The following is a 12,956-nucleotide window of genomic DNA, read 5'->3' as shown; positions in this document are numbered from 1 at the left end:
TTTGGGCTGGAGAGGTGCTCTTGGGAACAACGGATAGAGTACATTTGCTCCATGGTTGTGTAAGGAAGGACAGGGAAGGGGCGTATTTATAAACTGTTCTCAGTATTTCATGCAAATTTGGGGTGGAGCAGCAATGCAGGTGGGTGGGTTTGGCCTGGGCCTGTCAGGACTAACCACAAAGAATCCAACCAAGCCCCTGACCCCTCAAGGCATTTGTGAAACACTTCCACAGCAACCCAAGTCAGAAATCCAGTGATTATGGAGGTAAAATTATAGGTAATTGCCTATGATCCGTGGGGAATTTCCTTTGGAATTATCAATCAAGGCAGAGCATATCTTTCAGCTCTTTTCCTGGTGTGCAGTTTCCTCTCTGGTTTAAATGAGTTTGTGTGCTCCTGTTAACAAGCAGTGTGTTTTCACCCTGAAATTTGGGGTGATAGTCTTTCTTTAGCGTTTTTCCCACAACTGAATCATCCCTTCCATGAATAGTCCATGTATTTCTACATAGCTGCTTTGGCTGTGGGTCAGAGAGAGAGAAGGGAAATGACTTTTTACGGGGGTGAAATTTCTCCAGGCAGGAGTGGGACATCATCTTGCCTGTCCCCAGAGCCCTGCAGGCGCATGGGAGTAGCTCAGTGCCGGCTCAATTCTCTGAGAAATAACAATGCTTTCTTTAGCGTTTTTCCCACAACTGAATCATCCTTTCCATGAATAGTCCATGTATTTCTACATAGCTGCTTTGGCTGTGGGTCAGAGAGAGAGAAGGGAAATGACTTTTTACGGGGGTGAAATTTCTCCAGGCAGGAGTGGGACATCATCTTGCCCCTCCCCAGAGCCCTGCAGGCGCATGGGAGTAGCTCAGTGCCGGCCCAGTTCTCTGAGAAATAACAACGCTTGGGAGGTTTGTCTCGGTTTTGAAAGACAGGTGTCTGCTAAGGAAGGCAGAGGCCCCCTTGAAGTGGCAGATATAACCCCTTTTCCCTCCAAGTTATTATATTTTGAAATCAAGGGCCTTTAGGCAAAGATGTGGGAAATAGGAATAACAGTTCTTTACTCTATATATATATGTATATAACCAGTCAAACAAAACAACAACAACTATGGCAGTAACAGCAATCACAAACCCAGTGCTAGCCTTCTCGGCTGTCAGGCTATTTCCCCTCGGGTGCAGTTCCGCTCGCAGCCGGCAGGGGCGCTGGCGGCTCCCGGTGAGCAGGGCAGGTGCGATGGTTCCCCCGCGGCTGCAGGGGGCGCTCCGGAGCGAGCTCGGGAAACCCGCGGCTCTGGTGCCCCGGGATCCCGGGAAGGATGGAACAAAGGCTTCACAAACCGCTGGGCAGCCGATCCCGGACTCTCAGGAACAGCAGGCTGGAATGGCAGGGACGAACGCAAATCCCGGGTGGCAGACGAGATGTATCCAGATGGGAAAAAACCACGGAGGCCCAGGCAGGCAGGGTGAGCAGGGCTACAGCGTAGCGAAAGCTCGAAGCAGCAGCGGAGCAGGACAGCCACAGCTCGGTCTCCAGCAGGGCAGGGAAAAGCGGCTTTTGGGGTCCCGGCGTTGCTTCCAGCAGGAAGAAAGAACGGCCAAAAAGAAAGCAGCAGCAGCTCCTTTCTCTGCAGCTTCTCTCTCTGGACGCTCAGAGCGAACTGTCCCCACACCCAGGTGTAGACAAAAGAGTAGCCAGGCCCGCCCCACTCCCCTTTTTGTCTTTCTTAAGTACAGCTATTTGTCCCCTAGCAACATGCATATGGGAGAAAATTCCTTTAACAGGAAAACCTAAGACTAAACTAAAACCCCAACAAGGTTCGAATGTTGATAACAACTCTCCTGTCTCCTGGTAGCAGTCCTAGGCAGAGGAGGGAAAAATGGAACTTGTGTTATTCATGGAAAACTTTCTGCTGTTTCTTGTGCAGAGTTTTAGATCTTTGTATGATTTGCTATCTGGTGTCTGTAGGAAGAGAATGACTTATTTGAGGTAAAAATTGAGATAATCAGTAATGGACAGGTAGGGAAAACTTTTGAAGTAAACTCGAGGTGACCTGTAGTGGAGAGCATGAAGATTTTGAAGTAAACTATAGCAATCAGTTGTGCACAGATAGGGAAACCTTTAGGGGTAAAATACAAGGTCATTTCTAGGTGAGGGAATGAACACTTTTTGAGGTAAACTGAGTGAATCAGTTGTGGAAGTATTAGTAAATTCTGGGGGTGAAACTTGATGTAACCTCCATGGTAGAAAAGAAATCAATCTTTTGAGGTAAAAAGGAAGTAATCAGTGTTGGAGAGGCAGGGAGATTTTGAGGGTAAACTTGAGTCTGTAGTGCAGAGAATGAACATACTGAAGTTAAATGGAGGTAGTAACTTGCAGACAGGGAAAAAATTTGGGGGTCAAGTCTGAGGTAATCTCTAGGGGAGACAACACTTTTGAGGTAAACTGAGGCAATCACTAGGTGACAGGTTGGAAAAGTTTTGGGGGGTAGAAATTAAAATGACCTGTTGGGCAGAGAATGGACATACTGAGGTGAAAATCAGGTAATAAGTAGTGGACAAGTAGCAATAATTTTGGAGGTGAAATCTGGGGTGAAGTGTGGCAGGGAGAGCGTACATCATGAGGTAAAGTGAGACAGTACTGGAAAGATAGTGAAATATTTCAGGGTAAAACTTGATGAAATCTCCAGGGTAGAAAGAGAATGTTTATAGGTCAAAAAGAGTAAATAGTTAGTGGGCAGGTAGGGAAAATACTGGGGGTAAAATCTGAGGTTATCTCTAGGGGGAGAGAATGAACATACTGAGGTAAAAATCAGGCAATGAATAGTGAATGTTAGGGAAATTTTGGGGGGTAAAACTGGAGCTAGTCTCCAGAGTAGTGAATGAATACTTTCTTGTAAAAAAGAAGAAATCAGAAGTGGACAAACAGGGACAGCTTGGAGGGAAAATCTGAAGCAATCCCCAGGGAAGAGAATGAACAGCATGAGGTAAACTGAGGTAGTCACTTGCACAGACACAGTGAAAATTTTGGGGATAGACACTGAGACATTCTCGAGGATAGAGAAAATTACTTTTTGGGGTAAAAATGGGATGATGGGTAGGGCAAAGCTTGTGGGAAAAACTTGAAATAATCTGTAGGAAAGAGCATGAGCATTTTGATGGAAAAATGAGATATTTATTCTTTACTTCCCCTTGGGATAACTTAATCTGCACCTTTCCATGAGCAATTCCTTGGCTTCTCCTGGAGAAAACCCCACGGCAGAGGTAGTCTGCAAAGGAGCCAAAATCAAGAGCAAAAGTTGGTTTGGGTTTGAGCACTTGAAATAACTTTTGAAAGAGAAGCAATAACCTTTTGCTGCTTCTTTCTTTCTTGCAGATGCTGGGATTGCCTCTGTGGACATGTGCTGAGCTCTCCCTGCAGGGAACTGTCAGCCCTGAATGTCTGTGCAATAACTCAGAGCCTCAGCCATGAAGGGCCAGGCTGTGTTTAAAACAGCCCAAGGTGCCAGAGAGCTGGAGTAATTTCCTAGCAGGTAACTTGACTTGGAAGCTGCATTCTAAAATTTGTCCACATTTAATTTATGTCCCACATGGAGACACCTAAAGAAGCAGAGGTGAGGTGTTCCTAAGAAAAGAACATCTAAATTCTTTGGTGGTAGAGGGCTTAAAGTCTGAGTGGAGGTGCCTTTAGGACACTTCTATTCCAGTATCTGAATGGAATTTAAATGAAGCTTGTATGAACTCCAAAGCCTCTGCAAGTGTTTCACAGCCAGGGAAGGAGATAAGAGTCTGGAGTCTCTCCCCAAAACCTGGCTGCTGGTTTGTTTGGCCAGGCATAGGAATAATTGCGTATTCCCTGGGGCTGTCCTTATGGGGAGAGGTTTACTTATGTGCCCTGGGTTTATTCAGTGCATCTTCAAAGTGATGGAAACTGATTGCATTGAAATGCCTGGGGTGCCAAATGTTTTCCCCAGCCAGAGCTTGGAGCCAGCCCAGTGGGAAGGGGTTTAGTGGCCATTTTCCCGCTCCCTCAGGGCAGCAGCACTGGAGCACTCGCACCCAACCGTGCCTGAGGTGCCGAGTACTGGCAGGAGGCAAAGCCAGGGACTGGGCAGTAGGAGCTTGCAGTGCTCCTGGAAGCGCAGACCTGGAGCTGTGGGTTAGACCTCCCAGGAGCTGCTGCCTCACTCAAACCTCGTTTAAAGCTCAGCATCCCTCCTGCTCCCTTGGAATGATTGTTGCTTCTGTTGTTGCTCTTTCCCCAATACATTATGATTATTATTGTAAATTCCCACTCCATTTCTTCCATAGCCCTTTGCTTCCCAGAGGTGGTGTTTTAGGCAAGCCCCTCCAGCCTGGGAAGGTGCTTTTGGCTCTGGACTCATTCCCAGTCCCCATGAGCAGCTGGACCTGTGCTGTCCCCAGCAGGTGCCTTTCCTTCCTTCCCTGCTGCACTTTGGCTTTTTGAGGGCTCTCTAGGGGGCTGAGGGAGAAGTTCTTTGTCATTCCAGGGCAGCATAAGCCCTGATCCCTCTGTTTCACTGAATTTTGGAGTCTCCAATTTTTCGCTCTTCGAGGCCAAAATTAACACAACCCTTTTTATCCCATTCTCTGCAGCATCCTCAGCCCCCCCGATCTGCCAAACTCCCTCCTCCCATCTCTGAGGCCATCCCCCCGCTGTCCCCCCCCATGTACCACAGCTCTCTCTTCAGGCAATCCCAATGCCTCTAAAACCTCCAAAACAAGTCTCCCATGCATGAGCCCCTTTCCCTCTGAACCAAGCAATCCCCTTTCTTCCCAGATTTTCCCAAAGGCATGCACCCCTCCAAAAGCGTACCTTGAATTAGTAGATGTATTTCCCTTCTTGTGTGCTAAACCTTCCAGTGTGCATAGTCCCCCCATCAACTAAAGCCTACCCTGACATTCTTTTTCCTTGGACACATCTGGAAGAACCATCTCCAGATATTATTTCCTTCTGCAAGGGCTCGTTCCTCGAGATGGAATTTTGGCGTTTTGCTTCTCCTTTCAGAGGAACAGCAGAAGCGGTCGTTGCCAGGGGAACGGTGCAGGCGAGGGAGGGAGGGGGGGGTAGGAGGTGGGAATGCTCTCGGAGGCCGATTCCTCCAGGAGCGGGGGAGCAAAAGCGGAGGCTGCTGCCGGCACCGCCAAGGGCACCAGCTCTTGGGGCCGATACCAGAGGCTGGCGTGGAGCCTCTGCACGGGTCCGCAGCAGCCACGGCGACAGGAGGCCGAGCTGCCGGCGGGCCCAGCGCGGCCCGCGGGGCCGAAGCCGGGTTCAATGGAGCCGCGGCAGAGAACGCAGCGGGGGCGGGGGCTGCTGGAACGGCCGCGGACATCGGGAGCGGGGCCGGAGCCGGGACTGGGGCCGCCGGCAGGGGCGGGGCCGGGGCGGGCCCCAAAAGCGGCGGGCTGGACTGGTGTGGAGCGGAGAGCCGGGCTAGGGACGGGCACAGGGACACCCAAAGCGGCGGGCTGGGCTGGTGTGGAGCGGAGGGACGGGCACAGGGACACCCAAAGCGGCGGGCTGGGCTGGTGTGGGGCGGAGAGCCGGGCTAGGGACGGGCACAGGGACACCCAAAGCGGCGGGCTGGGCTACCGCTGGAGCTGGGGGGGGCGGCGGGAACAGCGGGGCTACCGGCGGAGCCGCGGGCGGTGCCTGAGAGCCGGCACAGGCGGGACCTCGGGCTCCAGGAGCGGCGCTGCAGCTGCGAGCGGCGCCACAGGAGCCTGGGCTTGGGGCGAGGTAGGCGGGAATGGAGGGGGCGATGCTTCCAGGGGCTCCCAGCCCTTCTCTTTCTTGCTTTCCCTTTGCTTCTTTCCTTGGGTCTCGGACAACTTTAAAATTCTTATTCCCTTAGACTCTGTTTCCCACCCAGCATGAAGCGTACTTCTTTCTTCTGTGTTAACGAGTTCTTTTGAATTTACCAATACTTGTAAAGCGTGACAGATCCAGACTTCAAGAGCCATGTCTGGGCCAGAAGACGCGGTCGGATCTTATTTCCTTCTCGGCCCAACCAAACATACAAAACTGGATCATTTTGACTTTGCTCGTTTCCTTTGTACTTGGGTTTGTATTCCAGTTAGCCAGCATCACTCCCCAAGGGCTTTCCTGGGCTATTTCCGCTGGCACGCCTCTATTCCCTTTTTTATTCCCTGACTCTTGCTTACTAGTTTTATGTCCCATTTTCTCAGAATCTTATCTATCTTTCCCAGGCCTTTGTTTCCCACCTTTTTAATAAAAACCAACAAAACAACTCTTCAAACCTCACCACCTCTTTCCCCTTTCTTCTCCTAGAATATAACAGTTCCCTCTTAATAAAATATGCCTCCTTCCAGAAAATAAAGTTCTATTTCAGGGCTTAGCATTTCTATCACATACATTCTCATTCATTCTCACTCACTCCTTTTTATTGTTCCAACTTCTCTTTCTCAAGCGTTATCAGTCACAACCACACAAGGCTTAGGTACCTTTTAATTTCAAATTGTTGGCTGATGCTCACCCCTGGGCCCAAAATTCCAGGTTTCTTGAAGTAATCCTCAATTTGACAGAATTAAGCCTGGATTTCTTGAATTTTTTTTTTTTTTTTTTAAACTCTCAATCCAGCAGCCTCAAAACCCAAATGTCTCGGATTTGTCCTCAATTTAGCGGAATTAAGCCTGGATTTCTTGAATTTTTTTTAAACTCTCAATCCAGCAGTCTCAAAACCCAAATGTCTCGGAACTAACCCTCCATTTAGCAGAATTAAGCCCGGATGTCTCGAATTTTTGAACCCTCAATCCAGCAGTCTTAAACCCTAAATTTCTTGGATCCAATACTAGGAAATTCTTGACTCCCCTCCTTCAAGGACTCCAATCCCTTCCCTGAAAGCCCGTCCCAGTTAACCCGGGGCTTCTCTCACTCCTTTTATCTTTGGCTTCGCCTCTTTACTGACTGCTTCCCTCGCGGCAGAGCAGAGCCGCAGCCTCAGAGGCTCCACACTCGCTTCGCAGCTCTGGGGTAACCAGCCCGCGTCTCATGCACACACTTTCATCCCCCTTATCCCCCCAAAAAGAGGAAAGAAAAAATACTCACTTTTCTCGGAGTCTTGGTGCACACGATTTTACGTGTTTAATTACCGTGGTACCTCAGGGAGCCTTTTCTTTCCTTTCTTGTTGCTTTGTCTCCTCTCTTGCCCTCCGGGTGTTTGACTGCAAAGCTCCCTGACCCCGCCGGGAAACACAAAGCGAGGCCGCCAAAAGTGGGCGGGGGCACCCCCCTGCTCTGGGTTCCCCGGGAGATCCCAGAGCTGAGCCTTTATCCCCGTACGGGCCACCAAATTGTGAAACACGAGGTTCGCTATTTGTAAAATTTGAAGGAAAGTTTAAGAAAAGGGACAATTAGGAGACAACAGCAAAAAGGGCGGTACGGCCGGCTGCTTCAGCAGAGAATCAAAGGCGCACCTGTACAGCCAAAAGATCCTCTTTAAAAGTACATCGCTTATTTTTATTCATCACCATCATGCATCATTCATTAATTCTTTGGAGTTGCTGAGTATCATCTTATCAGTCTTATCTTTTTCCTTGGCTCCATTCCGTCTGGTTTCGGGTCCTTTTCTTCTGATAAGATCTTCCAGGAATGTGAAGACCCCCCCCCCCCCCCATCCTTCCCAAACTGAGCACCCAAACTACAGACATTCTACAGCATTACATTACAGAACCCAGGCAAAGCTTTTCTCACATTAAGGACCATGAAAAAACCAAAATCACAATCCATTCCTAACAATGATGGAACGTGCAAAAAGCCAACATCACAATACCGTTCACAACAGAGGGATCGGCGGTGATGCGGCCCGCCTGCGGAGGGATCAGCGGTTATGCGCATGCCCAGGCGGAGTGATCCGCCAGGAGGGACTATTTGTGATGCGGTCCTGCCCGCGGAGGGATCAGCGGTGATGCGTCCCCGCCCGCGCATGCGCACTGATCCGCGCACACCCGGCCATCTGCGCACGCGCAAGGATCAGCGCATGCGCAGCTGCCAAAACGAGCCTCACTCTAGAATTTGAAGGAAAGTTGAAGAAAAGGGACCGTTTAATAAAAGCTTAAGGAAATCAGGAGACAGCAGCACAAAGGGCGCTACGGCCGGGTGCTTCGCACAGAGACAAAGGCGCACCTTTACAGCCAAAAGATCGCCTTTAACAGCGAGCTCCCGCAGCCAGCTCACAATCCCAGCCCGCCTTCCCGGGCAGGGTTTCTTTCGGACCAGGGCTGCATTTCCATCCCCCGCTCTGGGAGTCACCAGGTGCGTTAGGAGCGAGCCGATCCCGCTCCCTGAGACACAAGGGCTTGCTCGAGGAGACTGTTCCTGTTCCTCTGTTCCAGCCACTCTGCTCTCCCCAAAACACCCATCTCCTCGGAGCTCCTCTGAAACTGCATTTCCATGGACCCATGGCTCCAGAAGCTGCAGAGTCGTGCAATGGGGTTTTTTTGGGAAGGGACCTTAAGCTCTTGCAGTTCCACCTCTGTCATGAGAAGTTCAGGGCTCTTAAGACTCACAGAACGATTTGGGCTTGGAAGGACCTTAAAGCTCATTCAGTGCCAGCGCTGCCACGGGCAGGGACACCTCCCACTGTCCCGGGCTGCTCCCAGCCCCAATGTCCAGCCTGGCCTGGAACATTCCAGGGGATCCAGGAGCAGATCCCCCCTCTCTGGGCAGACAGAATGAGCTAAACCTGGCTATTCCTGAGGGAGTGATGGCAGCACAGCCGAGTCCTACATCCCTGATTCCCACTGGGAATCTCCATCTCCTTCCTGCTGTGGGATCCAGGAGTTGCAGTAGGATTTTTGTGTTTGGTGCTGCATTCCCAGCGTGGCAGAACCTGTCACCCTCGGAAACACGGCCAGCGTGACAAGTTTTTGCTCCCTTTCTGCTTTGTTTTTGCTGTGTTTTGTTTCTCTCAACAGCTGGTTTAGAACTTCTGTGTTGCTGTTTAGACATCAAGCTTTGGGGCTGAGGTTTTTTATTCCCAGGTGCTTGCTGGCAGTAAAAATACACTTCACATCTGCAGTGTGTGCACGTGGCTTGGGCTGTGGATTCACAATTCTGGGGCAAAAAGAAGTCCCTTCACACCTGTGCTGCTGGTGGTGTCCCCTGTGAGAAGTTTGGTGGCTCGTTTGTGGCTCTCTCAGTTGTTCCCTTTCACAGAGCCCGGCATTTCTCCCCTTTTCAGTTTCATCCTGCAGAGCTTTGTTCCTGCTGCCTCAGCGTGTTCTGAACCCTCCGCTCGCAGCCTGGGGGTGCCTTTTGTGCTGCTCCTCCGTGGGGCTGACTTGAGAGTGGAATCAAGGTTGGAAAAGACCTCGGAGATCACTGAGTGCAACCAGCACCACCACGGCCACCGCTGACCATGTCCGCCCATGCCACAGCCACAGGTGTTGGAGCACTCCCAGGGGTGGGCACTCCAAACCTCCCTGGGCAGCTATGCCAAGGCCGGAGCGCCCTTTCCATGGAGGAATTTCCCCAATATCCACCCTGAGCCTCCCCTGGCCCAGACTGAGGCCGTTCCCTCTCCTCCTGTCCCTGTTCCCTGGGAGCACAGCCCGACCCCCCCGGCTGCCACCTCCTGTCAGGGAGTTGTGCAGAGCCACAAGGCCCCCCCTGAGCCTCCTTTGCTCCAGCCTGAGCCCCTTTCCCAGCTCCCTCAGGAACTCTCCAGCCCCTTCCCAGCTCCCTCAGGAACTCTCCAGCCCCTTCCCAGCTCCGTTCCCTTCCCTGGACTCGCTCCAGCCCCTCCGTGTCCCTCTTGTCCCAGAGCTGCCCCCAGCACTGGAGGTGCCCCAGCAGTGCCAGCACAGGGACGGGCACTGCCCCGGCCCTGCTGTCACCCCAAGGTGGCACAGCCCAGGTGCCCTTGGCTTTGCCCACCTGGGCACACCCAGCTCGTGTCCAGCTGCTGTCCCCAGCACCCCCAGGGCCTTTCCCAGTTTTCCAGCCCCTCTTCCCCCAGCCTGGAGTGTTCCACGGTGGCCCAGGTGCAGGAGGCGGCACCATCTCACTCCATGGTGGGATTTTTACATTCCTTTCATTTTGCCACTCCGAACGCTTATGCAGCTGCATCTGGGCTGGAAAAGTCACTTTTTTACTGGTGTAGCTACTCAGGAGATCTCTGATAACTCTGTTACCCAAGAACAGGGAAGGATGTGTGATGTCCAAGGCCCTGTGCCAGCAAATCCCAGTTTTTGTGGTGTTTGTTCTCCCCCAGCACAGTTTGATGAGATTTGTCCAAAACAGCTTTCCTGGGGAAGCCCTTGGTCGTGTGGTAATTAAGGGAGAAGTGGAAACAATGCTGAGCATGCGCGGTGTTGTGGGAAGGGAAGCGCAGGAGCAGTGCTGTGCCTGGGTACGTCATGTGGCGTTGAAGGGCGGGGCGGAGCCGGGCAGCGCTGCGCATGCGCACTGGCTTTACCCGCCCGGTGCTGTTGCTCCGTGGGTACCGTCCGGCGCTGCCCGGGAGCGGCTTGGAAGCAGCGGGTTCGGTTCCCGGCTGCGGCAGCGGCGGGCGAGGGTTGTGGTGACAATGGAGGAGGGCGGCTGTTGCTGTGGCTGCAGCGAGGTGGAAAGTGAGCGGAGAACGGCGACGCAGCGTGTGCCGGGAAAAGACCCGAGGGGGGGCGGCCCCGGAGCAGAGCCGGGCGGGAGCGGGCGGCGGGGACTGCGCGGGGCGAAGGCAGTCCCGGCGCGGGCGCGGAGCCGGGGAGGAGCTGCGGGGCTGGGGCCGGGGCTTGCGGGCGGCACGGCGGGACCTCCCTGCAGAGCCTTTCCTGGGAAACAAAACCTGGAGTTTGTCCCACCTCGGCCCCGTGGCAAGGGGCAGCGCAACCGAGGGGAGCAGCGCCTGAGCAGGGGCGGCAGCGTGCGGGCGCAGGGAAGACGCGGCTGGTGCTGGAGCGAGAACGTGCAGGTTTCTTACATTTAAATGAACGTGGAAAGCAGGGAGAGAGGTGGTATAAAAGCACCGGGTGCTCGGGCAGGTGAGACAGGACTCAGGGGAGGGAGTCGCTTTCCTGAGCTCCTGAAGTTCCACTTGACTCTCTCAGGAGCACTCGTGAGAAGTTTCCCATTTGGAGTTGGGCTCCAAAAGGAAGGAACTTGAAACCGCTTCTTCTGATAAATCCGTAAGTATGGGAGGCCCTATGAAGCCCACGGGTGTAAGCAGCCAATAACTCCCACGAGTATTTTAACTACTAAAAATAGCAACTTTTATTTCTTCTGCACACAAACGACTTGGCTGTCCTGTTCAGGGTTCACTGAGGCTGTGAATTGCAATCCAGGGCATCTTCAGGCTCCTGGTGCTCGGGACTGTGGCGTTTGGTGTGCAGAAAACATCCCAGGCTGTCCAGCTTGGGTGTGGATGTGCATTTCCACAGTTCCTCAGAGTGGGAAAAGGCCAAGAGGGTGATGGGAAGGCCTTTCTTCTAGGCCTGGGCATCCTCAAGACACCTCAAGGATGTTTTTTAAATGTTTGTTGTCTTTTGTTTCCCAGCCCAGGGCTGAGCTGGAGAACGGGTGGAGACAGTGGCAAGCGGGAGTCCCATGTTTACATCTGCCCTTGGATTCCACTTTCTTCCAGTGGGTCTGTACTGCCCGAAGTACAAAGGAAGGAGGTGTTGGAGTACCTGTTTGTTCACCTGTTGAGCTTGGAAGAGATGCTGAGTGTGAAATTCCAGGGGTGCCGGCTCCTTGTGAGCTGTTGGTTGCTCAGGAGATTGGGTCGGGGAAAGGGGGGGAGAGTCCGAGCACAGCACAGTGGTAGGAGCTGGGTTTGCATCTCAATCTAAGGCATCTCAAAGCCTGATAAGCTGGAAAGAAGACTTTGCTGTGTTAATGCACAATTACATTTTTGTGCAATTTTTTGAAATTAGGGCTGAGATCAATCTGGGGAGGTTATCTGGCCCAATTCCCTGTGCCCTGCTTTGCCATGAGGAATGGATGCCTGACCTCTTTGCAGAGAGCTGCTGCTGCTAAAGATTTCTCAGTTTCTATAGTGAATTTATCCCAGTACTTTGCTGCTATAAAGAAGTCTCCTCTTGCTGCCATTTCCCCTTATTACATTTAAGATCAGCTCCAGCTGAGTTAGAATTTAATCCCAACCTTTTCCCCCTTTTTTTTTTCCCAAGAGGCCTCAGCTATCTCGCTATTTCTTTCCTCTCTCACCCTCCAGGTCCTGTTTTTCAGACCTCGTTCTTTCCTTATAAAACCCTTGATAACCCATTCCCCACTTAAGGCTTTGTTGTATCCTTGTTTTGCTACCTTCTGGGTGCTGTGGATGAAGGTCTGGCTTTGAGGAGCACACCCTGCTCCCTTTGCTCAAGGGATTGCAGTTATTCCAATCTTCTGCTGCTGAGGGCTTCCTTAGGCTCTTGCTGAAATGAAAAATATCCAGGAAGCTTTTCCTTTTTTGAGATTAGACTGGTTTCTGCAGGTCCTTGAGATGTGACCATGATGGTTAAAAACCCGCAGTGCAAATGAAGGTTTCTCCCGTCTTCCCCCCTGCCCCCTACCTGCTCCATGCACAGTTCATTACTTTGTAATCACAACTACTAAGGAAACCTTTCTAATCTTGTCAATTGGCAATGCAACTGCTTTTAAATTCTGGTTTAAAATAGGTTTTGAAGTCAGGCTCTGCCCTTGCTATTGATTTGAATTCTTGACTGAGTAAATTATTGGTGCTTAACAAGCCCTTTGTTGCTTTAAAGCCTTTCTCCAAGGGTCAAAGAATAACACTGACAGGGAGTGAAGGAGCGCTGCCCAGTAGTTGCTTAGAAACGGAGTGTGTTAAACCCGGTTTCTTTAAAAGCAGTTTTGAGTAAGTGAAATTCAGGCACTTGAATTACTTTGGGAAATGGTCCATTTAGGATAGATCCACACTGACAGAAGCTGTTTATCTGAGGTCAGTACATGCTTTGATCA

At 51.6% G+C, this 12,956-nt stretch overlaps 1 long non-coding RNA gene across 1 annotated transcript; it reads left to right on the top strand.

The window, feature by feature from the left end:
* Window positions 1-720: 720 nt before the first annotated feature.
* On the top strand, window positions 721-12,723 carry LOC125326286. The gene is made up of 3 exons (XR_007203740.1): window positions 721-901; window positions 1,808-3,522; window positions 11,084-12,723. It is a non-coding gene; the product is annotated as an uncharacterized LOC125326286 (long non-coding RNA).
* The last annotated feature ends 233 nt before the right edge of the window (window positions 12,724-12,956 follow it).

The sequence above is a fragment of the Corvus hawaiiensis genome, chromosome 5, assembly GCF_020740725.1.
Source record: "Corvus hawaiiensis isolate bCorHaw1 chromosome 5, bCorHaw1.pri.cur, whole genome shotgun sequence".
NCBI classification, from domain to species: Eukaryota; Metazoa; Chordata; class Aves; order Passeriformes; family Corvidae; genus Corvus; species Corvus hawaiiensis.
Note: the sequence above shows the minus strand (reverse complement) of the source record. Positions and strands in the feature narration are given on the sequence as shown.